Genomic DNA, 24050 nt, shown 5'->3' with positions numbered 1-24050 from the left:
AATCCATACGTGATTTCGGCACTGCGCAAGGGATGTTGCGCCTGCAAGAGTGTCAGAAAGATCTGCAGGCTTGATTGCAGGTGGGCCCTCTCGTTTCCCACCGCTGTATATTGGAACTAAATCGCTGGATGACGGGATAGATCGCTTCTTATCTGCTTTGGATACTGCCGATGGAGGTTGGGGCGGCAAACACGACTGCGACTTCGGTTGGACGATGATACCGTTGACGCGATGCGATGTTCCGCCACCACTCAGCGATTCCTCTAGCCTGTCGATGTTATCGAATGCTAATACAGTCGGGACCGAAGGGTGCACATGTGACGGAAGTGGTACTGTATCTTTCTCCACACTTGGCTAATTTGTCTATGCATAGCGCTGTCTCGATTTCTTCCAGAACTGTGTACGAACATCCGTGCCCGAGTCGATTCAATATTCTGATGACCTCTGTATTACCGGTGAGCGTTTTCATGACCCACGGAAGTAGGACATGCTTCGATGTTCTGATGGTACCCCAGTGTACAGCATTGATGATATCTTGAGCCATCGACCATACCAGTGTGTCGGCACGCACAGAGCTACCCCCACTCCCGCAAATCAAAGTATGCAGAAATACACGAAGAGAATCTGGTATCTTCACGTAATCTGAAGTGAGTTCTGCTGGCTGAGGCGGCCAACGTTCATTGTAATGAGCATCTTTGATCTGGTGTCGCAGTGAAGTAGCTGCACGCACAATGTTACTTTCACCGTCCGTTCGTTCAAATGCTTTCACTTCTGCTTTCAGGTTTACGCACTCTGCAGCAATCTCTCGCTTTGTCAGATTATCGGGCATCAAGTATACACGGTGTTTCACATTGAAGAAGATGAGCGATTCTCCAAACTCTCTTTGTAATGTGCGCTGCAGATTCTTCTTGATGGAGTCACGAACATCAACTGAAAATGTATCTGAAGACAGGATATCTGTTGCAACATCAACTATTGGAACAATCCTCGGGTTCAAGAACAAGTCAGTGCGAATGAAATTGAATATACATCGTATCATTTCTTTTTTCTCGATATTATCTTCAATGTCAGTTTCTACTTGAGGTTTTTGGGGCCGTGTGTAGTTTCTATAGCAGGAGAAGTGGTAGTGAGCCTCAGCTGCAACCATATCTCGTGTAGTCAATGCCAAAACTCTCTCATCATTGCGAGCTGTCGCAGCATCTCTTATTGTCTTATCTGCTCGAAGTTCAACAGCCAAGACAACTGTTTCACGGGTACGACTGCCTTTTATGAATTTTGAAGCACGCTGGCAAAAAATGCATTTATCATCGTAGACCGTTGAAGTTGATCCTGTCTCTTCCCGTGATGATCGCCGTCGCACCGCATCGCCAGTATCAACTGAAGAACTTCTAGCTGCATTGGTCAAAGTAGCTAGGTGGTTTTTGTGAGTGAAGTCTGATCTACAAGCCCTATGGTATAATATTGGAATATTAGGAAGTTCAACTGCGCCTTCTTGGACTAGCTTTAGAATTGGATAAAAGTTTCTAACTGCGGCTGCGTCACACAATGTCTTCCAAGAACTGTTGCCCGCTGCCTTGCTTAGTTCAGAGAGTGGCGACTTCTTGCTGCACAGGATGCACATTCCGGACTCAGGTTCAATCTTCGCCCGTTTCGCCTCGACACCGGCCATCTCAGCTGAAAGAACAAAAAGACTGACGTTAGATTACTCCGATATCCGAAAAGCTCGCCAGCTTACATAGACATACTCATCCAAGTCAGTGAACATGTTAGATGGCGCCACAATACAACTCTATAATAGAGTTGTATGTGGCGCCATCTAACATGTTCACTTTTAGTTCTTAAGCCACCCCCCCCCCCCCTCAGAAATTAATCAGGTCACCGCAACAAATCTCAGACTGAGATATAGAATATAGAATATAGATATAGAATAGACTGACGTCACTTTCGGCACTGGGTTCTGTGGGTTGATTATCGGCGGGAAATTCCAACTGACATAGTTTCGGTTTGTGGAAAGTGCATGCCTTTTCATATATTTTTTGTGTACACTCGTGGTGGATGATATGTTTTAGTTTTTGAGTTATTTTTATAGACAGATAAACGGTGTAGCACAATGCATAATTTGGAAAATCATACCAGTGTTGTTTCACTAAAAAACGTACAAGTCTAATAATAAAATATTGAAAAATATATGATTTTTTTTCGATAATTGATTTTTATAATAATTAATCTAAAACAAAATGCTTCATATTATTTTTTATTTAGACGGTACACATCGGACGTATATTTAGTCGTCAACCGCACATCGATAGCTAGTATAGAAGTCCAGATACACGTGCAACAATGTACCCCACCAAATGGGCATTTTCGAGCTGGGTGGTTTCAAAGATGGCGTCCATCCGGGCACTAAGCTACCGTTCTCAGATGTCCATCACACCTTTTCTGACACTTGAGACATTGGTCTAATGGAAAATCATAATGAGAATTACTCCCCCCCCCCCCCCCCCCCCCGGAGCATTCACTTCAAAAAATGGCCGGTTGGCTCAAGGACTATGATAAAAATGTGTAGTTTTGGCATGCATTCTCTCAGCAAAATCCTCCATGTGAAACTCTTAAATTCCAGGCTCAAATCTCACCTCCACTCCATTGTTGCTTTCTTCTCCCGATTGTGGAATGTTATTCCTCAGTCTGTTCGATCCCACTCTCCCCACGAAAACTACAAATTTGTAGTGAACCACCACATGAGTTAAGACTAAATCCCTAACCACGATCTTTTATCCTCATTAAGATGTTAGTCCTCTCCTACCTCTTGCATGCTACTGTATATTTTCCTCTCCTCTTTTCTGTTTAACACCCGAGCCAGAGGGTATTATTTTTGTTTCCATTTGTTTGTCTGTCTGTGCGTCCACAGATAATGTGTTGACGTAGGCCACAAACGCCACGTGGTGGTAGCCACATTACACGTTATCTTTTTTCAACTAAGTGGTGAGTACCTTAACAAAGTATGTCCAATTAGAATGTGAATATGTCTATGAAGTACGTACGACCACACAAACACAAACAAACCAGCACACAAACACCAAGCAAAATACACCACACAAAACAGGTCCTGGAGAGAGTGCAATATCCGATTGTCTGTTGCTTTCCGATTGTTGCAATATCCGATTTTCTGTTGCTTTCTGATTGTTGCAATATCCGATTGTCCCATTCTCAGTGTGTTGCTTTCCACTTTCTTCCACCTTGTTCCGCCAAGAGCCTAGATTTTGTACACAAAAAAATTCCTCTGAAACATCACAAGGGAAAGAGGTTAATGCATTACGCATGGCGGACATTATACAAGAATGGAAGCAAGCATCTCTCTGCATTTAACGCGTATGATCATTACTATATCTCAAATGCATTACATATTGTCTTCAACCAATGCAGTCAATAACAAATATGAACGACATATAACATTACGTTGAAATTCAATATTAAATTATACCTCATACGTATTGCATTTTCAATCCCTCACCTGTTGCTGTTCTTTCAAAGACTTCACATTTATAAAAATCAGAAACATAAGAGAGCTCTGTATGTGGAAGATGATCCTAAACAAGAATCTGCTGTTAGAACAGTGTAATATTTCATACCCTAATATTAAATAGTTGACTCGCTGCAGAATGTCATGTTGGCCTTACTTTCTGTATTTTTTGCATACAGAGTCGAGCCTCGTGGAGGAGCTAGAACACAGATTATATATATATATATATACATATATATATATATATATATATATACATAGACTTGGCATTTAACATGGAATATTTTTTTTTTCTTGACTTGGGTTTACTTTCTTAACTCAGTATATCAATCTGGTGAGTTTCTTTTACACTTTGGTGATATATTTGTTAAAAGAACCATGTCACTGATTGTCTGTCGCAGCAAGAAGTCAACAACAGGATTATATCACAGGTGGCGTGGCAAAATGTACGGACAGGTGCATTTGATGATTGGCTTCACAGTCGGGTATACAAGGGTTGTTGCATTCTGTATTAGTGGAAAACAACTGCTGCACGTCTCCAAAAGTTATTGCCGCTTCCTCTGGAGATGGTCCGTCAACTCGACAATGCTGTTTGTCATGGAGTGGTGGCTTTACGAAATTACGGCATGAAACAGCATGCTATTGCTCGGCAGTATGGCATCACTCAAGGTCAGGTGTCAAAGATCCTGAAACGAAATGCTCAGAGGGGTGTCCCTACTCCAATACTGAGGCCAGGACGTCCCTGCAGAACCACAAGCAGGGATGATCGCCAGCTGCACCGGTTAGTCCGCAATGGCCGTACCAAGTCAGCTAATCGGCTTAGGGCTGAGTGGCAGCAACTGACAAATGTGCCTGTATCCAGAAGGCTAGTCGACTGGTTCAAGCAGGCTATCGTGCCAGGCGTCCCCTGAGAAAGCCAAGCCTGACCAGACAACAGTGCCAGAGCCGATTGCAGTGGGCCAGAGAGCACCGTCAATGGCAGCCAGGACACTGGAATCACGTGATCTTCAGTGACGAGTCTAGATTTCTGGTCTATCGTCAAGATGGCCGCGTCCGAGTGTGCAGACAAGTGCATGAAGCCTACAACAAAGATTGTATAGTGCCAAGAGTCCAAGCTGGAGGTGGTGGGGTGAACGTTTGGGCTGCTTTTCATGCAGGGGGCAAAACTGACCTGGTTGTTCTGAATGGAAACCTGAACCAGTTCAAGTACAGGGCCATTCTGGAAGAAACATTGCTTCCATTTGCTCGTGCAGCCTTTCGAGGAAACTTTGTCTTCCAAGATGACAATGCACGGCCTCATCATGCTCGCATGATCCAACACGTTCTTGCTGACCATGGTGTAGAGCATATGGAGTGGCCTGCCATGTCCCCAGATATGAATCCGATGGAGAACTTGTGGGCAGAATTAACGCGTCAAATCGACCACTTGGACCAGCAGCCGACCTCTGTGCCTGAATTGCAGCAGGCTATTGTCACTGCATGGCAAGCGATTCCTGTCCAAGCCTTGGCAAATCTCGTGAACAGCATGCCTCAACGTGTACGTGCTCTCCTGAATGCTCGTGGGGGTTACACAAAGTACTGAACTGTAATTTTACTGTCCGTAATCCCAGTCGTAATTTAACTTGTTTTTTTGTTAAAAATTTTTTTGGCTAATGTGCAAAATAAAGAGATACTTCTGGAAAACGTACAGAAGTTTAACACAGTACTGTGCATGAATTGAGTTCGATATCAGTTTACATCACTTTCAAGGATCAATTTATTTGTTTCGAAATGTCAAATGTGGTTTTTGTTTCTTTTAAAAGTCACATTAACAAAATCTAGAATAATTTCAACATAATTCCAATGAACTTTTGGTTCTAAGACATCTTGAAAAGTAAGTTCACCCCCACAAAAAAATATTCCATATTAAATGCCAAGTCTGTATATATTGTTGCGGAACCGGGGGTCGGCGCTCCCCTTACCAAGGGGGGGTTAATCCCTTGTCTTTTACACTGGCCGATCCTCCGTTCCTGGAAATTACACGCTCCTTTGCGGGGTGAGATTGGCCAGGGTGATTGGTCAATGGGTTCCCAGATACCTTGCCAATCCCCCCGCAAAGCAGGGATATAATTCCCTACTCGGACCCGGACAAGATGGAGTTTGCCGAGTGGTTAGCAGTCCGAAATCCGAGCCGTTAACAAAAGACTAAACCCGATTACAACGGTCAGCCGAATCGTGCCATGTATATCAATTGGGGACAGGATGAAAGCGATCGGATGAGAAGAAATCAGATGGGTGAAGGAAGAACAAATATGATTTATTGTACAATACTCAAGGGGAAACAAAAGGGCAAGAATATACAGAAGAAGGAAATAAAAGGACACAGGGCAATCCTTAAACACTCTTAATTAACACGCCCAGGAGAGATCAAACACACTTACACGAAAAGGTGGTGGTGGTGGGAAGGAAGAGAAGGGTCCATGCAGATGGCAGGGAAGGAAGGTCCGGCAGATGGCACAGTTGTCAAGGTCCCGCTCCAAGCTCGCGCTCTGGTCCACGCTTTGGGTTCGAGACGAAACCCGGCAACAGCTCTGCGTGCAGTTGAACGCGGCCGGACAATTATATAGTGGGGGGAAGCTGGTACACTGCGTACAGAATATGTGCGCTCATCTGCTCGTTCGTCTCCGTGGCTCTCCCGGGCACATCTCCTCAAGTAGTCCCACGCGGCCGCTTATATTGACCACTCGCGTATTAAGCCGCTTGCCTTTAGGATACGCCCATCGGTGAGCTTGCCTCGGCCCTGATTGGTCGCGAGCGCTCACCGGTCTGCCCCTTGATGGTGTGTTGAGGGGCCACGCCTTCGTTCCTGGCGCTCCTCCCCCTTCTTCTCCAACTTGGCCGCGTGGCTTATGGCGGCTTGCGGGATAGAAGACCACTAGCACTGATGTTGAAAGGAACTTTGGGGCCTACCCTTATTTAATTAATACAACGCAGAGTCAAACTATTGGGAACAGATCCTTACCTGAAACACATACTAATGAAATAACTAAAGAAGATCCTATGGTGTTCTACATGTTGCTGTGGACTAACTAGGGTGCTCTCGTTTAACATTAGAAAATGGGGATATTTACAGGGGATTATTTATAAGGGATTATTACAAATATTTACAAAGTGGAGGGTTCTCAAACCCGCAACACACCACCCTCATTTCCTCCAGGGCCGCCCCGGCCCGAAAGAACTTTAACTTAGTGTGCCACTCAGGTGTGGTAACCCTCTACTATTAACTTCACCCTGAGTGCGACATTTTTGAAACAATTAAGTATGTCCCGCCTGCTGCGTTGCATTCTACTTAACAGACTCACGCCCACAGAATAACCGAATTACGGAAATAATTTTCAAGCTCAACATTGACGGTGGGGGGCATTATTTACAAAGACACTATTTGGTATTTACAAAACTACACCCAGGACCTGTCTTTTTGGGAGACAAAAGAAGAACTTTTGAAAAGGAGAAAATCATGCCATGCACTGCACTGTACCGGTACCACCAGCACCAATCACCAAAATAAGCACCAAAACACAAAAAGCACCAAAACACCACAATGCACAAAAAGCACCATCCAGTGCACAGTCATACATTTCAAATAATAATAACGATGCCTTGCGACGTCTTCTCTACTGGGCCGCTGGTTCTAGATGTTTTCCTGCTTGCTGCCTATTTAAAAATAAAAGTGCACAAAACGCGTCCACTTTTTAAATTATGGCCAGCAGGGGCCAACTAAGGGTGGTCCACCTGCATGGCTTAGGTGCCACCTCAACCATGGTCCTCAAGCAAGATCTCGCTGGCCACAATGACCGGTCCCCAGCAGAGGTGCCAGGCCCCAAAACTTGGGGTCCATATGTGGTGCTCGGCCACAGACATGCGGTCCATATGGTGCTAGGCCGCAAGACGTGCGGTCCATAAGTGGGGTATCGGTCCAGGGCTCCAGGCAGGCAGCAGCGAGGGTGCGGGCACACAACTGCGAACACCTGCGCACTCCCCCCGGGCCCAAAATGAACAAATCCGTGAGTGGGGGAAGGAGGACAAGCAAGCAGCGGGGCAAGGCCGCAAGAGTACACATTAAAACAAGGCAATGCAAGGTGAGGTGCGCTGGAGAACGAGCAGAGAAAGCTCGTCCGTAGCGTACGTTCCCCCCCTGTCACCTAAACTACCCTTGCCCCTACCCCGTATTTACAAATTCGTCGCTAACGTCCTGTCTTCCCCAAATCTCCCCTAATCCAAATTCGTTATCATCCATACCAATCTCTCTACGTCCCCTACTACCTGTACAAAAGTCACTACTTAAATCTAACGTTACCTATGGTCATTTTTAATTCCCTATACATTATAACCTAACCCTCCTAGGCTAGTTTACACAGCCAATCCCCATAAACGACTGCTCATGTGCCCCAAATAACGTGAGGCGAATGGTAAACCTACCATTCGCCATCACTATCACTGCTACCATCAATCGTCCACTACTCTGAGCCTCTCGGTACGGGAAATGCATTTTCACAGCTCAGCTTCGAAAAGCTGGCTATCTGTGTGGATGGTTAGTCTCTTGATGGTTGGGTCCGTCCGGCATTCGGATTCAGGGGAGAAGGTTTCGTCGGGCCAAGGCTCAAAGCACCATCCCGACGCAGGGCCTTGCGCTCTGTTAGGGATATTTTCCTACAGTAGTATGTAATATATGAACCAAGAAATTCAATGTCCATCAACTTGTCAGAAGAAAGTCACAAATTTAATTCCCAAGGAGGACAACACTTTCTGTCTTCAAAAATACACAGCAAGAAAAACAATGACCCTTATTAAACCAAGAAGAGCAAGATACAATTCACAAAAACACACAAGGGAGATTTACAACAAATCCTAGATCAAAGTCCAGAGTGAAAATCCTGGTACAGTAGGGATGCGCAAGGAAATATCATACCAAACACCAGCATGCACAGTATACAGTAACATACAAAATCAACCAGCCAAGTGAAGTATCCTGGCTATTTAGTCATTCGTTCTGATTTTTTATACAGTTTCAAGTGGGAGGAGCAAGTAGAGGGGGGAGGAGCGAAAAGAGGGGAGGAGAGCAATAGGATTGGTTGGGCAAAGTTTGGGTGAGAGGGAGTAGGTGTCGAGGATGAGGTTGCCTCCCGCGGAGAGTAGGTTTGCATCCCAAATTCTTTCTGCTTTTCCATTGTCTCCTGCAAACACCTGGAGCCCTGTCTCTCTAATCCCTTCAAAAACATCTGAAGGTCATTCTCAGTGAAGTGGTTACTCATTTTTGACACGACAAGAACTAAAGATCACTTACTTTATTTCAAAGCCTTGCGACAATTTGTAAGTCTGACAAATCTCACACTCTTACTATGTCTCTCCGAAAAGATCGACTGGACAACCCTCCCATCTACTTTCTCAACAATCCTCTCCAAGAAGTTCTGTCGCTCAAGCTTTTGGGTCTCACCATCTGCCATGATCTTTCTTGGGAAAACCACATTTCCAAGCTGGCCTCCAAAGCCAGTCGCCGACTGGGCATCCTCCGTCGTGCGAAGTCCTTCCTAGGCACACCTGAGCTCCTCACCACATACAAGGCTTTCATCCGCAGCTCAATGGAATACTGTTCTCCCCTATGGGCTGGTGCTCCTGCCTCACACCTGGCTCGGCTTCACGCTGTTGAATCCAAAGCTTTCAGAATCATTGGAATCTCCCGCGATGAAGCTATCTCTGAGGGCCTTTCACTCACTCACCGCAGGCAGGTAGGTGGTCTTTCTGTCTTCTACCGACTCCTCTCCGGCCTTGCTCCCCCAGCTCTCTCTGTGCTCTGTCCCCCAAATATTCCTACAGGTCGCACAAGATCTGCCAGCCACCCTCTGATGGTTAAACTGCCGAAATCTCGGCTCTCTGCTCACCTTCACTCTTTCATTCCTCTTTTCTCCCGCCTCTGGAACAAACTCCCACACTCACTTCAATCACACTCCTCCCTCCAGGTCTTTAAAACAGCTGTTCACCACCATCTCTTATCTTCCCCCATCCAAAACCTTGATCTTTTCTACCCCCACTAATTCACCCCAGATCCACCTTGTTTGAAATTCCAACTTCTTTCCTGGAAGTCTTGGCAGTGTCCATATGTTTTATACCTCTCCCACCCCCCCCCCTTCCCATGCCTTCCCCCCAAAGCCCTCTCCCTCCCACAGTTCTCTCGATGTCTCCATGTCTCTCGGTCCCTGCTCTCAAATGTTGTGTTTGTGTCCTTCCCCCTCTCTCCCCATCTTGTCTACCGCTCCCGATGTTATTTGTTTTGTGTGTCTGTTTGTCTTTCTGTGTGATTAATGTTCGCTCTTTCACGAGCCTCGATCTTGTATACAAAAAAAATAAAAAATAAAAAAATAAAATCGAAAACCTTGATCTTTTCTACCCCCGGTAATTCACCCCAGAGTCCTTGCAGTGTTCATATGTTTTATTCCTCTCCCACCTCCCCCCAAGTCCTCCCGATGTCCCTGCTCTCAAATGTTGTGTTTGTGTCCTTCCCCCTCTCTCCCCATCTTGTCTGCCGCTCCCCTTGTTTTTTGTGTTTTGTGTGTCGGTTTGTCTTTTTGTGTGATTAATGTTAGCTCTTTCACGAGCCTCGATCTTGTATACAAAAAAAAAAAAAAAAAAAAAAAAAACACATTTTTTAAACAATATTTTCCTTAGTCACAACCAAATAATTACAGCGCCTCCATAATTAAAACTATACCAAATGATTTACCATTCTGGGGTTTATCTGTAATTCATTTATTGTTTGATGCAAGGGTGATTATACAATGTTGCAAATTAACACACTAGTAACATGAGTTTTAATAAGTCATGTTAAGACTTGCAATTAAATAAGAAAAGTCCTTATTTAATAAATAGGTATTTACTTCACAATTTGCCATACTAAAAACCCATCTAAAAAACTCAGAAGTTCAATTTGTTGCAGACGGATCGTTCTTGTTGAGAGATTTTCCCGAGAATGCTGGCAATTAAAGAAAAGCATCCGCTGACTCTGTTTCTACAACGGTCAGCGCAGGGAGGATTATTTCAGTGCAGAGGGGATTATGTTCCTCCATTGTTTCAACTCTACAATAATTACCAAGTATCTTGCATTTACTTATCAATGCAATGTTTACCTTCGACTTCATACTGAGTCGATTATTCACTAGTTTCATAAGCACAAAGGGATTTGTGAAGCAATTCAGTGGATGCTAATTACTCCAGGCAGCTGGTCAGACGTGGTGTTTATCAGCTACTAGTTTTGCCATTATTTAATGTATTTACTAAGAAGACAATATCTTTTCTCCAACTTACTTCCAACATCACATTACTTTCCAAAAAAACATCCCATCTGTATTACATATTCCCTTCAGTTAGAAAAATGATTTTGCCATGGCAATATGCGATCTGCCATTGCCTTACACTAAGAGTTTTACTTTTTTCTCGAGCAAATGATTCTGGGCAGTGTCGGAGATAACATGCCAACTGTAGGAAATCCCAAATAGACATGGGAAGCATAAAAAAAAACACCTGCAGACTAGGAATTCACGGTTGAGGCTCATAAAAGTTGCTTGCTGTATAAATTTACACTTGCGCAATCTCTCCTCTGGTCCTGTATCCAGGACCACAACATAGAAGTGTTCAATTTAGTCATCTCAGTCACAGGTTGACCCTGTTTTGACGAACAATCATTCAGAATTTTAACCCTGCTTTCACAAATAATTCCTGTTCCCATTTTTTCCTTTCGGTCCTCAGGTTAAATTTTTCCAAATTCACCTGAGGATCCCTGTCCAATGGTTCTCCACGGACATACCTTCTTGTAGCCCAGGCAGATTTTTTAACAGGTGAATGAAGGTCTCCAACGTAGGCCATTTGCTTAGCCCATCGTCTGGCAGTATCCCTTATTTGTGATAGCAGCTCGTCCAATTGTACTTTCGGTTTCCATGTCAGGAACCATCTAAATAGTGAGGGGAAGTATGAGAGTGTAACATCAAATGGAATCAATACAGATCAATCATGCACATCTCTCGGAAAGTCTCATTGCGACTTGGAGGTTTGGGAGATGTAGTTGCAAATAATTTAGCAGTGAAGCATTTCGTAACTAGTGCCGGTATGCATTTGATAAGGCACAATACAATCAAAATCACAAGAAGAACGGTGCAAATGAATTTCAGTATAGAAGCACCCAAGCCTCCAAAGGTACTGACTAGCCAATATGTCATTCCCCATGTGTCTTTAAAGTAATTATGAAATTTTGCCCCTTCGTTCTTGATTTTTTTGGTCAAATCAGTAATACGTTCAGAGTTGTCTGGAATATAGGTACAGCATTCTGAGCCAATGATGGCACAAGTGCCGCCTTTTTCAGAAAGCAGCATATCTAAAGCCATTCTATTTTGCATAACAACGGTTCTCATTGCTACCATTTCAGCATTTACTTCCACTTCAACTTCAGCAGTTTCATTGGCAAGCCGTTCTATGCTAGATGCCAATCTTATCAACTCCTGTCCTAATCTAATTGTCCCATACTGGGGAATAAGTAGCGACCCAGCCAGGTCTCCTATTGAGATGGCTCTACGTCCTCTTACATTTATGATGTCCACGAGAGAACCCTCTACCAGGCGCATGTGCGGAATAACGTAACCGGGAAAGCAAGAGCCTGTCCACCTGGGGGAAAGCCAAGGGTAGGCTCTAAAGCCGCATACAAAATAAGTGCTGTTACTCGGCACTTCAGGACTATTAACACGTGATCCATTCTTACCCTCCTCTCGTTTATCAACATCTATGTAAGTCTTACAAGTCGATGTTCCCGCATAGAAATCACTCTTAATTTTCCTTTGTAGACAGAACAATCCTATCGGGGGGTCCTTAATGACGAAGTGAGGTGGGTCCTTATGATAATCATAACTAGGCCTGTAACTACCAGAAAAATCAGTTGGTGTGATGTTCTTTGGCAAAGTAAGATTATACTTCTTATTCCATCCCCAACCCATATAATCACTTTCATTAAACGGGATCACCTTGAGGGTTATTCCGCTTTGAGCTGATTATGGTATGTGTGTGCACACCCAACATTTACTCTTATTTACACTCTGTGCTTTCATTAGTGACAAGGCAAGATAGGTATTAATACCATAAAGACCGTTCGGGTGTAGGTGATGATCGTGCGGTCCGATTCTCCGCTTTTCCCTAACCCTCACTTGTTCAACAGTTCCATTAAAATCTCCTTGAGATAGATGTAGCTGTGCGGTCCTATTTTGACCTTTGTATGTTTTTTTAATGTCAAGGAAAACATGTGTGTCATCAGTAATGGACATCTGATATAAGGGTATAGTGTGATGGGTGGAAGTGTGTTGTTCAGCGGCATAGTCAATGATCTTCGCAGCAATGAAAGTGAGAGTGAAACAGCATAAAAACATCAGCAAACCCAGTGACGCTCTGTAATGTCGAGTTATCTTTCTGCTGAGTCGTTCTTATCATTCTCCTTTGCTCGCTTGCAGTGCGAGGCATGGATCCAGCTGGATTTGCCCTGGCATTTCACGGCAGTGTGCGTAACAAGGAGGACTTGGTGGGGTCCCGTCCATCTTGGTTGCAAAGAACTTTTCCGCTTAAAAACTTTGATGAACACGAAGTCTCCGGGCTTAAAGGAATGGCACTCATTCTCAGCTGGCTCCGGCAAGGCTTCTTTCACCTGAGAATGAAACATCTTCACTGTTTTGGTCAAAGCAATGCAGAATGTGTACATCAAGTCATCCATCTGGTGTATATCCATTTCCTTGATCGTTAGGGGAGGGGAGTGGGGCACTCTCATTGGTCTGCCCATTAGAATTTCGTGTGGGGCCAAACCCGTTCTTCTATTGGGGGTTGATCTCATCGACATCAAGGCAAGTGGGACAGCATCCGGCCATTTGAGGTTGGTCTCTGCGCAAATTTTGGCCAATTTGTTTTTTAACACCCCCATTCTCTCTCTCCACTGCCCCTGCCGATTGAGGGTGGTAAGGACAATGGAAATGAAGCTTTATCTGCATTGCCTTACACAGTTCCTGGACAATTTGTGCTGTGAAATATGTTCCCTGATCGGAAGAAATTTTGCAGGGGACCCCAAATCGACAAATGAAGTCTTTAAGCAAAATTTTCACCACTGATTTTGCATCTGCCTGTCTACAGGGGTAGGCTTCAGTCCATTTTGTGAACATGTCAACAATTACTAGAACGAATTCGTACCCACCATATTTCTCCATCTGAATGAAATCTATTTGTACATGCACAAAGGGACCAGAGGGGGCCGGATGAGCTGCTTGTGCAGTCTTTTCCCCTTTCCCCGGGTTATACTTTTGACACACCTGACATGTAGCACAATACTGCTCTGCCACAGGAGTATATATATATATACACAGTGAAACCTTGACTTACGAGTGCACCAACTTACGAGTTTTCCGAGATACGAGCCGTCGCTCAGTCGATTTTTTGCTTTGTGATGCGAGCCGAGATCTGAGTTACGAGCGAGCGAGCTTGGATATAAAACACGTAATCGTCGAAAAACATGAGCGAGGTGTGTGTGTTGTCGACTTGGCGAGGCAGTACGATCGTAGTACTTCTACGATATGTACGATTTTGAAGCAGGAGTCGATAAAGGCTATAACGCCAGCCAAGGGCGTTAAGATTATTTCAAAGCTCCGGACCTCTGTCCATGAAGAGATGGAGAAGTTGTTGTTTGTGTGGTTGACGGAGAAGCAGCTCGCAGGAGATACCGTGACCGAGAACATCATCTGTGAGAAGGCACGAGACATTTACGGGGATTTGGTGCAGCAGACGGCGGGAACATCAACGGACGAGGCATCGGAAGAGTCATTCAAAGCCAGTCGGGGATGGTTTGATAATTTTAATAAGAGGACCGGCATTCACTCCGTCGTCAGGCATGGTGAGGCAGCAAGCTCGGATGTGAAGGCAGCTGAAGATTATATTATAACTTTTGCCGAACTGATAGATGCCGAAGGATACATCCCCCAGCAAATCTTCAACTGTGACGAAACAGGGCTCTTCTGGAAAAAGATGCCGAGGAGGACGTATATAACGGCAGAGGAGAAGAGCATGCCAGGCCACAACTTGTTCAGAGTGCCGGCGATAGCTCGCCTTCTCTTTGTGGAAGACATGGTGAGATCCTTAACATCCAACAACTAATGGGACGCAAACGGGGCGCCCAGTTTAGCGGTACACACATTGATGAATCACCCTGCCTGTGAAACACCGACATGACAGGTTATAGCTGGGTCGGGATTCAAACCCAGGCTGGACAGTTTAGAGTCAAGTGTGCGTACCTCCAGTCCAGGCCATCCTGCCAACTTGTATGCTGCATACAGGTGAAATATAAAGCGCGAGATATTTTTATATATACTGTATATTTCAAAAAATATTGGTGTGGTCTTTGGGGGGCTGGAACGGATTAATAGCATTTCAATTCATTTTAATGGGGAAATTTAATTTGAGAAACAAGCAAATTGAGTTACGAGCTCGGTCACAGAACGAATTAAACTCGTAAGTCAAGGTTTCACTGTATATACATATTAGGGTGGTCCAAAAATTTGAAGCTTGGATTTCCATTTCTCCACAAGCCTGCCCCTATTCCTATTGAAGAAAGTAGTTTGTGGTGATAATATGAGCTTGATTGGACAATATATAGACGTTGCTCAAAATGTTGACAAATTTTAATGATTAATAAGATGCAGAATTTTTCGCATCATACATCAATTCATAGATAATTATCAATTTTCAATTACTCAAATTATTTATTACTAGCCGAAACCCGTGGAACATCCACGGAAGGGAGGATGTGGTGTATGGATAGAGTGTACCAATATGGATGGCATAGGGGATTTGCTTGTCCGAGTAAGAGTTAGGAAGAAAGATGAGAATGAAGAGTGCGTATATGAACAACGTATTTATTGCAATCGACTTGAATGACAACGCTACGATATACTTTTGAAAAATGAATGGATTCGTAATAGGAATCGGCATAGCACCACTCTGGCCATTTTTTATGAGACTATATGGTGTGGGTTGGATTTGTGTGAACAAAATCAAGAAAAAGGCGACACTTTGTAGAATCCAACTTACACTGTGTATAAAGTGTCACCTCCTGACTTTGTATTTTATATTGTTAGAGCCAAAACAAACACTAAATAACATAGCCACATACCAAAAACGTGTATTTTCAATTTTCACTTGTGCAAAAATGCTACTCACAATTACATCGCCTGTGCGTCGGCCTGTGATTGAGCCAGAGAGTTGGCCTGTGAGTCAACTTCCTTTCCAATGTCTGCAAGAGTTGAAATACTGATTGTGCATGTGTAAAATTATATGAAAGAAGAACATGCATATCAATAGACGATGCCATTGAAAAGGAGCGCAGCTGTCAATATAAAAGGTTGTCTGACTTATCAATTTGACATTATTGCACAGGAAATGACAAACAAAGAAACAGTTCATTTCCATCGGGTAATATTACGATGAGAGATCAGCCGATACCTTTATTATGTCCATCAGCACCCATGGCACAAAGGGAAGAAAAAAAAACGTGGCATCAGCCAGCCGCAGCCAACTATCACGTACCGTCTCGAAGTCAATGCCATCCTTTTATCTCTTCGTATACACCTCACTGATTTCTACCTTATCGTGAACAGGGTAAAGCCTACTTTGATAATCATGAACGGTGGCAGATGCAGGAGCGAAACGTAAGCGTAGGCCTCGGCCCTACCTATCCAGTTGTTGTTTCCGTTGTGTAAGGGGGGAAAAAAACAAACATTTTGGCCTCAGACCTTTGAGAGTACGTCGTTCCGTGAACTTTTTGAACGGGCCTCGTATGCCATGCTTCGTCAACGTTGGGTTGTTTTTAAATGATTTGAAGGATTAACTTAAGCACCGTGAATAGAGCAGATACTGATGGGCTGCTGATCGGTTTCACTTCGTTGTTATCACAGTATATATATGGAAGAAATTATGGTAAACCCACCTGATGAGGTTAGCGTACACCGCCATCGATGACACCGGCACAAATGGCGGAACAGATGGATTCTTCTTCATCGCATTGCATCGCATTCTCTTCCTGTGAAACTGTTTCATAGAACTGTGTCGTTTATGTACATTTTTAGCCGCGTCGCAGACGCTGCTCATAGAGTGCACTCTGCTGTTGTTGTTGTTACCACGTCTTCTTCTTCTTCTTCTTCTTCTTGTTGTTCTTGCAGAGAAGACAAAACCTCAAAGCTCCACCCATTCTGGGAGAGCCTTCATATAAACAAATATCCACCATTTTATTAACTCGCATAGCTTTGAGGCCTGTTTTGTAGGCCCGTGGTGTCTTCCTCTCTCACACAGTTTTCTTTCAAATCAAATTCGATATATCATTTCATTTTTCACAGTCGCCAACATAGTTTTAGACTCGGTTGAAAAAAAACGGGAAGAAAATGCGATGAAAGTTGCCCTTTATAGAACGAAATGAATTCTCAAAGGCCTGTAACTTCAAGTCCATTGACATATATTTTTTTTAAATCGCGGCATGCTCAGTGTATATTTTGATGCCGGGAAAATGCCGAGATATATATATTTTGTTTAAATCGCGGCATGCTCAGTCATACACCGCCCGAAATAACAGACGGGAAAATGCCGAGATATCTATCTATAATTCCAGTAATCTCTGTACGTTTGTACGTTTGTACGTCTGTACGTCTGTACGTCTGTACGTCTGTTTGTCTGTGACCGCTGTTTCTCGACAACCACGGGTCCGATATACTTTTAACTTGCCAGGTATATTGCTGGGGACCCGAGGATGTGCCTTTTCAAGGTTTCATATTAATCGGACAATTACTTACCGAGCTATGTCCAAAAAACGATTCAACCAATCAGAGAGCAGCGAACTATCGCGTGTGCCGAACGTGGCGGACACACTCTGCCTCGGATGGCACATTTGAGAGCGTATTCATTTATTTCACGTTTGCAAACTATGTTGGCGTTAAACTATGTTTTAAAACTAATAATAAAACTAATAAAAACGAATTTGCGATTCATTCGCTTTCCTGCGCGTTTGTGCACGCGATGGCGATTTCTTTACCAAACTCCGGAAGCCGTTCGCTTTGGACCAAACCATTTCATGTAAATAGAGGGGGGGGATTGTCACCACTCGCAAGCCGTTCGCTTTGGACCAAACCATTTCATGTAAATAGAGGGGGGGGATATAATTTTAGATATATATATAGTACGGGCATGCCCTAGTATTAAAAATTCGTCCATTTGATGACAATCGTCACGATGAAATATTTAATTTATACGTCGTCACAATAATGTGGAGAGAGGAGCATAGCTTCGTTCACGTGTCGCCACATACGGGAAATTGCCGAGATTTTTTTTTTTTTACATCGCGGCATGGGTAGTTATACACCGCCTGAAATAACAGACGGGAAAATGCCGAGATATATTAAAAATTCGTCCATTTGATGACAATCGTCACGATGAAATATTTAATTTATACGTCGTCACAATAATGTGGAGAGAGGAGCATAGCTTCGTTCACGTGTCGCCTGTAACGTATTATTCTGACTTGTATTTGCATTGTTGTTGTGGTTTATCGGACGCGCTTATTCGTCAGACACGAGTGAATCATCACCGCGTCAATAAACGCGCTTTCCGCTTCCGGCATGATGGAGTCTGCTTGAGTTCGTTACATGGTGTCAGAAGTTCGTTGATATTCACGCCATAAGCCGCCATTCGTCTCCATAAATATGGCATCTCCGAACTTTGATCATCCCTCGATCGACTGGGAGAGTCTGGATCTCGACCAGGAGTTTTGCCGGTTCAGAAATCACGTCAGTTTTGTCTTGTCAGGGCCGCTCGCAGACATAACGAAGCCTCGTCAAGCAGGATGGCTCGGAACGTGGATCGGCGAACAAGGTCGTCAAATCTACCAAACTCTATCTTGGGAGGAAGGAGAGAAAGACGACCCGCAGGAAGTGCTGAACAAATTCCAGAACTATGTGCAGCCCAGAAAGAACAAAAGAGTTGCCAGACACCGACTGAAACAAAGGCGCCAGCGGAGTGGTGAGTCTTTTGATCATTTCATAAAAGATCTGAGGATAATTCTCATGGATTGCGATTACCAAGACCCAGACGACATAATCGTCGATTGCATCATTGATGGCAGCCATGATAAGAGGGTCCAAGAGAAATTACTCGATAGGGGTGAGGAGCTCTCACTAGCTAAAGCTATAGAAATTGGCCAACAGCTAGAGCTCTCGCAGAAACATATGAGAATAGTCCGAGATGAAGATGCTCTCATCTCAGCCCTCAGATCTGAAAACGAACGAACTCAGCACCAGACTCAACGTTGTAAGAGCAAGCCTGATAGGCATACACAAGCCACCGAGCTGTTCAAAGCTGAGAATCGGTTTCGGAATGACGGTCCCTGCAGCAAATGTGGCCAGTCAGTGCACAGGCAAGCCAAGTGTCCAGCAATTAATTCTAGCTGCTCCTACTGCAAGAAGCCTGGTCACTGGTTTGCGGCGTGTCGGAAGAGACTGCGCGACCTAAAGTCCCTTGATGAGGAGACCAGTCTAGATCATGTAGATCTTCCTCAAGAACTCGTCAAGGAATCTGAAATTTTAAGGATCTCCGCTCTACAACCAAGCATCAATACGGCTACTCATGACAAGTGGGCACAGACCGTCACGTTGCTGGGTCAGCCGACTCGGTTCCGGATTGACACGGGTGCAAGGTGCAACACACTAACACTCAACGACTACCAGTTAGTCCAGCACCTCGCAGGCGATCTACAATCGTCGCATAAAGTTCTTAAAACATACTCGAACCATACTATCCATCCTGTCGGTACCGTGACACTCCCTCTCTCTCACAAAAACAAGACTGTTAGAGCCAGTTTTGAGGTCATTGACCTCGATCAGGAGAATGTAATGTCAGGCGCTACCTCGGAAGCCCTAGGCCTCATTGTCAAGCTCGATAAGTTGTCTCTTGTTCAGCCTCTAGTCAATGTGTCTCAGGAAGCAGTAATCTCTGAGTTTCCAGAAGTTGCCAAGACAACTGGAACTCTTCCCGGAACTTATCGGATCAAGCTTGTAGAAGGGTCACAGGGAGTAGTTCATGCTCCTCGCAGACAGCCTGCAGCATTGAGAGAGCAAATAGTTGACAAGCTACAAGAGATGGTCACCGAAGGTCACATCGCGAAGGTAGAACGACCGACTGAGTGGGTGAGTTCCATGGTAGTAGCTCTTCGCAACGGCAAAGTCCGCATCTGTATAGACCCCAAAGACTTAAACAAGTGCACAAAACGTGAGCACTACCCAATGAGAACTGTTCAGGAAGTTTTAGCTCAAATCCCTGGAGCCAAAGTATTTTCTGTGCTTGACGCCCGCAGTGGGTTCATGCAAATTCGCCTTGACGAGCCTTCTTCATTCTTGACCACGTTCAATACACCTGTAGGGAGATACCGCTGGCTGCGTCTCCCTTATGGATTGAGGTGCTCGCCGGAGATATTCCAGCGAATCATGGACCAGATGCTAGAAGGGATAGAATGGGCAACAGCGGTAATGGATGACATTTTAGTTGCTGGTCGTGACATCACCCACCACGACTGTGTACTGAAGCGAGTTATGCAACGAGCTACAAGTTATAACCTGCAACTAAACTTCCGAAAATGCCTCATCCGGTGAACCTCAGTCCCTTATGTAGGCCACCTGCTTACTGCAGAAGGAGTGCTACCAGATCCATTCAAGACGAAGGCAGTTGAGAAAATGCCACGTCCAACAGACAAACAAGGCGTCAAGCGTTTCCTTGGATTCGTTCAGTATTTAGGGAAGTTTATCCCCAACCTAAGTGACACAAGCAAGCCTCTCCGTGATCTCTGCAAGGCGGACGTGGAGTTCTCCTGGCAGTCAGCTCAGGAGCTGTCCTTCAAGAAGCTGAAGCAAGCATGTATTTCGGCCCCGGTCCTTCAGTACTACGATGTAAGTCAGCCAGTTGAAATACAAGCCGATGCCAGCCAAAACGCTGTAGGAGCCTGTTTGCTCCAGAATGGCAACCCTATAGCGTTCACATCACGCAGTATGACCGATACCGAGTGTCGCTACGCTATGATTGAGAAGGAAATGCTCTCAATCGTCCATGCAACAGAAGCATTTCACTACTATATCTTTGGAAAATCAGTAGTGGTATATAATGACCATAAACCCCTTGAGGAAATCTTCAAGAAGCCTCTCCTATCTTCTCCCATGCGTTTACAGCGTATGTTGCTCAAGCTTCAACGGTATGACTTGGAGGTTAACTACTGCCGTGGTTCTGAGATGGTGCTCCCCGACACATTGTCCCGTGCACCTCTACCGGACACCGACTCAGAAGCTGGGAAAGACCTTGAGCCTGTGAACATGTTCCAGTTCCTTGCGATCACGAGTGGGAAATACCTCGAAATCCAGGAAGCTACTCTGAGTCAAATGAGCCTTCTCTGCGGTGTCATTGCAAGTGGATGGCCTGACTCCCGAAAGGAAGTCCCAGCACAGGTCCGTCCGTACTTTGACTCCAGAACGCAATTGGCAGTCTCAGACAGTGTTGTCTACAAAGGCATGCGCCTTGTCATCCCGCCAAGCCTCAGACCCAGAATGCTGAGCTTGATTCATGAATCGCACCTCGGAGTGAACAAGTGTAAGCAGCGTGCTCGCGAGGTCATGTATTGGCCCTCAATGAACTCTGACATCGAAGAAACTGTACGGAATTGTTGCAAGTGTGCAGAGTATCAAAGCGCTCAGCAACGGGAGCCTCTCTTGCCGACTTACACGCCTGATCTTCCATTCATCGAAGTTGGAAGCGACGTTTTTGACTTCGAATCAAAGCAGTATTTGCTCACGGTCGATTATTACTCCAAGTTTGTGGAGGTGGATTGCCTCAAGGACATTACAGCTCGCTCTGTAATCGAAGCTCTCAAGCAGCAGTTTTGTCGACATGGTATTCCAGAGAAGCTGCGAAGCGATTCCGGAAGTCAGTACACGTCAGAGGAATTTTCTCAGTTTTGCAAAGAATATGGCATAACTCACGACATTGTGTCCCCCAAGCACCAACGTGCCAATGGAGAGGCAGAAAGAGCGATCCAGACAGTGAAAAGGCTCTGGAAGAAGTCAGCAGATAAGTACTTAGCCCTGCTAGACTACCGCACCACTCCACTTGAAGGAATAAACTTGTCCCCGGCTCAGCTCCTAATGGGAAGACGCCCCAGAAACACACTGCCTTGCAACCGCACTCTTCTCATGCCTGCGCGGTATGACCATCGCCTTGTGAGATCACGCCTTGACACACAGAAGGAGAAACAAAAATACTATCATGACAAGCCATCTATGTCAGATTTGCCACCGCTCCAGCCGGGAGACAGTGTTAGGATGTTGCCAAACCCGGAGGCCAGGCATTGGATTCCGGCTGTAGTTGAGGCGCGCCACAACAGCCCCCGGTCATATTTGCTGAGGACCCCAAACAATGTGTACCGGCGTAACAGGCTCCATCTCCGCAGAGTGCCTCATTCAGCCAATGTTGGCCCGGTGGGAAGTCAGCCACTCTCTCGCTTTTACTCTTCCCAGGACATGAGGGACTTCCCTGATCCCACCACTCAACAGGACACCCCAGTGGGGAACTGCTGCAAGTCCCCAAGTCCAAGTGAGCAAGCATCTGAATCCCAAAGTCTCCCAACAGTGTCATCGCCTCGAGCCACTGCATCTCCCAGAAATACCAAGTTCATCACAAGGAGCGGCAGAGCGGTTAACCCTCCCAGACGTCTGGATCTTTAAATTTAAATCAATTGATTCACGTGATCTGAATGTGATGCTGTTTGTTAATTAATTCAGTGTAAGTTTTACTTTATAGAGTTATTTGCTTTGCTGGTTTCCTTTAAAGTGGCTTCCTTGAAAGAAAGGAGGATGTAACGTATTATTCTGACTTGTATTTGCATTGTTGTTGTGGTTTATCAGACGCGCTTATTCGTCAGACACGAGTGAATCATCACCGCGTCAATAAACGCGCTTTCCGCTTCCGGCACGATGGAGTCTGCTTGAGTTCGTTACACGCCACACACGGGAAATTGCCGAGATATATATTTTTTTCAATCTCGGCATGGCTAGTCATACACCGCCTGAAATAACAGACGGGAAAATGCCGAGATATATTAAAAATTCGTCGCCACACACGGGAAATTGCCGAGATATATTTTCACTTTGCACAAAAATAACATCAAGTAATCGAATCAATAGGAATGTCCTGTGCTTATAACATCGACGTTAGAGGCACAGCTGCATCGGCATTGTGTAACATCGACGCGGCTTTTGTTTTAATTAAAACTTTTTGTACTTGTTATTTTATTACATTCACGTAGTTTCACATTCTGACTTCGTGGAGCTTCAATCTTTTGTGGTTCAAAAAAATAAAATAAAGATGGATTCTTCTTCATCGCATCGCATTTTCTTCCCGTGAAACTGTTTCTCCATTTAACGTTTCCAAAATCAAAACTTCAAAAACTTCTTCACTTCGATTCGAAAAAACTTCAAACTTCAAAAAACGTTTCCAAAACGTCACTCCATTTAACTTTATTAAAATGACGATAAAGACCATTTGACCATCGCCTTCGCCCAGCAGACGCCAATACGATGGTGTCGTAAGATGGCGTCGTATCGGCCGATAATCGGATGATTTTGGGTCCCAAAGTCGGCGAATTCAGATTTTTCGAGTATGGCTGTACGTGATAAACAAAGAGCGCGGTTCGTAGATGGAAAATGCATTAGTGCCGTGGGCATGGGGTCACTGGGTGCGGCGTAAAAGGGATAACAAAGTCGAGTCCTTACGGTATTATTATATAGATTGTTGGCTTGCACTTGTCTTCAATGGTATGACCAAGAGATCACAAACAGCCCGCCGATCTGAGAGATTTACTCTGTCCAGAGTTGCCACTATTGCTGGAGTGATCACCTTGATGGAAGCCTTTATCACCTGTTTGGCAGAAGATGGACTTTGGAGTTTGAATTCATTGTCCCCTGAATCGGAGCTTTCAATCTCAGACTCATCATCATCATCAACCACAGACGATGTTGATGGAACAGATTGCATTGCTGTTAGAGTCTCAGCAGCATGTTTCTTCTTTCTTTTATCTTTATTCTCAAGCCTGATACGCTTTCTGTTCTCCTTCACTGCCAGAGTGTTGTCCACAGATCCCATACGTGAACTTGAGGGATCCTCACGCTGCATGATAAGGAATGCTTTGTCTTCTTCATTCGTCATTTTCTCAAGCGCAACATTTGGTGAGATAACGAAGAGGGATTGAAGATCATCTTTGAACATCTGCTCCTTCACTCTATAGTTTTCGAATGTCTTGGTTCTATTTTTCTTTACCAGTTTGTAGGCATCATACAACTTCAAAAGTTGGCGTTCACAGGAATCTACTCTCTGCACTGGAATTCGTGCTTTCTCCCAGTATGCACAC

Source organism: Myxine glutinosa, chromosome 1 (genome assembly GCF_964187855.1).
Source record: "Myxine glutinosa chromosome 1, kmMyxGlut1.1, whole genome shotgun sequence".
Classification (NCBI taxonomy): domain Eukaryota; kingdom Metazoa; phylum Chordata; class Myxini; order Myxiniformes; family Myxinidae; genus Myxine; species Myxine glutinosa.
Note: the sequence above shows the minus strand (reverse complement) of the source record.